The sequence below is a fragment of the Apium graveolens genome, unplaced genomic scaffold (assembly GCF_009905375.1).
Source record: "Apium graveolens cultivar Ventura unplaced genomic scaffold, ASM990537v1 ctg8610, whole genome shotgun sequence".
In the NCBI taxonomy this organism is placed as follows: Eukaryota; Viridiplantae; Streptophyta; class Magnoliopsida; order Apiales; family Apiaceae; genus Apium; species Apium graveolens.
Window position 1 is genome coordinate 195,850 of NW_027421324.1, and position 3,111 is coordinate 198,960.

The 3,111-nt window shown below is 33.3% G+C and overlaps 1 long non-coding RNA gene across 1 annotated transcript; it reads left to right on the forward strand.

Moving 5' to 3' along the window:
* The first annotated feature begins 811 nt into the window (after positions 1-811).
* On the forward strand, positions 812-2,754 carry LOC141705188 (uncharacterized). Its single transcript, XR_012568243.1, has 4 exons — positions 812-865; positions 940-1,097; positions 1,578-1,710; positions 2,431-2,754. It is a non-coding gene; the product is annotated as an uncharacterized LOC141705188 (long non-coding RNA).
* The last annotated feature ends 357 nt before the right edge of the window (positions 2,755-3,111 follow it).

A 3,111-nucleotide genomic window follows, 5' to 3' on the forward strand; every position in this document is an offset into this window, starting at 1 on the left:
ATTTCTTCCCCTTCTATAAATCTTAGTACCTTATTCTTACCAACCTCAGAGCTCCACTTCTGCTTATATTAGATGTTTTTGGATTCGACTCATAAGCTGTAATCCGATTTCTGACACAATACACCAGCATCGCAAAAGATTTATATTTCTCATTACACAAATACATGAATCACTATTTTCTTTCGGTAAAACGCAGAACATACATAAAAATCTTTTAAGAGAATAATACCCAATATTCGATGTTCCGATCAAGAGTTTAGGCAAACTAATTTGACTCATCTAACTTTGGATGACAAATTATATTGAAACTTTTCCACAATTATGTTTCTCAAAACATACACCACTTCTCCCTGTTGTGTGGTACAACAATTAAAGTGTACAACATGTAGACTTTCTTGCACTACTACTGCCTCTTGTGCCCTCTGGCATTGAAGTGTATAATGGTTATGTGCAGACTTTCTTGCTGGTAATTGCAATCTATGTAGTTAATTAGGTTGTAGTCTTAAGTTGTTTTTTTGGCTTGCTGTTTAAGTGCTTCTATTGACAACTTGCTCTTTGAAATATCTCTCTGTAAGTGATCCATGATAGAATTTTCTTGAGAATATAATTTCTGGGTTGTGGTGCATTACAGAATGACCAAAAAATGTACTTTAAAACTATAAACAAAAGGGCGGAGAATAGTTTTAAGTTTAAAATGTGCCTTATGTATTTGTTAATGTATTTGTTGAGTGAGTGATTGAGTAATCAAGTTATGCTGCTTAATATACAATACCGGGCGTAATCTTAATTATATTCCTAAATGTTTTCTGAAGGTTCCCAGGCCTTATAATGCAAGCGAGGAGGAATCTCTGTTTGTTTTCCCAAGGTATATACCAATTATCGTTATATTCACGTTGCAGTCTTTTTATTTGAAATCATAGTACCGATAACTTGATGCAGGTTTTAAAATTTTCTCTAGTTTTGCTCCTCCGCTTCAGTTGAAGCAAATGGTCATGCAAGAAACGAAGGATGGAGAGTTGATCATAATCCTCCTCCCAAGAAACAGAAGGATTACCGCGAAAGACTTCAGAGGAAGATTTAAAGCAGTGGCCCTACAGGTTAACTTTTGATGTATTTTCCTATTAATTTACATGACAAGTATATCCTAGTTACGCACGGTTTATTTAAAAGTACTTTTTTGCAGATATATTGTTTTTTTCCCTTTACCAACACGGCCTTAATCGGTATTTAAAAATAAATAAATTATATGACAGCAAAAGATAGTGATTGTGTTGCAAGTTTCCAAATGCTATATGCTGATTGGATCCATGGACGCCTCCACATGTTTGATAACTTTGAGATGATACGAACCTATGGTTATAGAAACATTTCGTACTTGGTGAAGTTGTATTATCTCTTTTGTAGTTTGCCTGTGTATATGTTTTCACATCTAAGATCATATTTGTAGGTATAGAAATGGCAGGACAGTAAAAATTGTAGGCAAATGGTTTCTTGGGTACATGAATGTTGGTGATTATTATCAATCCACATATATTAATATGAATTTGTTGACAGCTTTCTTTCTTTGTCTTCCATAGTTATGAGTTTCGACTTAGGGTTTCTCTTTCATCTTGTGGGAATCTCAACATGATATCGCACATCCGGAACATTGACAGCAGCCTTTAGTTTCTCATTTGGCTACCATACATATTTGTCTGTTTCGGATATCTGGTATGCACTGACATTTTTGAACCTAAATACTCTGTCACTGGTTGTAATGTGTTGTGACATGAAATAAAACAAAGATCATAGAAACAGGACTGGGCTAAGTTGGCAGTGACATTTAAGTACCTATTAAAACCTCTGCTATTTGTAAATGGTTGACGTTTTCGTGCTATGTATGTATTTCATTTAGTAATCTTTTGCATATCACCAAAATGGTGCTACTGAGTACAATGCTACATTTTCAACTCCCTCTCACTGTTAGTTTCTAAGGGAATATATTACTTACTTAAAAGTAGAAGAGGCTTATGCTAAACGCTGCTTTAATATTCTTTGAAAGCATTTCATTTGTTTTAAGTAGGTGAAATAAAGTTAAGTGCGTTTACCTTTTATCAACACAATATGAGAGAAAAATGATCATACTGACACGTGTAAATTACTGCCACATTTTAGTACATGCACAATACATTTAAGTTATAGTTGAAACACATGTGTGCGTTATGTTTTACATAAGTGACACTTGAAGGCTTTTCAGATGTGCCATTTAGACACTTCTCCTTCTCAATGTTATTTTGATCATTTGCCACATAATAATAAAGGAGAAGGAATGTAGACTTTGCGATCTTGTTGCTTAATTAGATTTCTTGATATATGAAGGCTTGCCGAAGTGAAATTTACAGTATTTAGCTCGTCCTCTTTTGTTTCTGCTAAATTCATATGGTTTTACAGTGAAGTGAGGATAGAAGGTTTGGAAACATTGGATTATCTAGACAACCTGTCTGATCGAAAATGCTTCACTGAACAAGGAGATGCAATTACTTTTGAATCTGAGGTATAGTCTTATGTGTGGTTCCCTAGTACTTAGTTTTTTACTTCAATAGTGCACAATAAATGAGCATAGCTGTCATCATCTCCCGTTTAGCGACACTCTTCTTCGAATTAAGGGATGTAAAAACTTAATTATGAACTAAGATTAGTGGAGGAGAATATGTGCAGTAAACCTCCTCATAAAACGTATATCAATTTTAGATATATAGAAGGGAGGAATATGAAATTTCCGGACTCTATTCACTTATACAATCTTGATTATCTATGTGTGTGTGTATACTGTGTGTGTATACATATGATTGTGGCACAGTTAGACCATTTGACTGAATTATTTTACTATCTTTAAGTTTGTTCTGTGATTTTTTTTAATTTTATTATCGAACTGCTACTTCTACTTCATAAATTTCTGAAATACTAATGAAGAAAATGCTCCATGAATCCCCTCCCCCGTTGACATATAGTTTCCAGGTAATTATCCATTCTTTTTAAATTAATGCAAGATTTGTAATTTGTTGTTATTTTTTTAGATATTATTATTTGCTATTATTTTATTTTTATTATTGAATATCATGCAACTAAAAT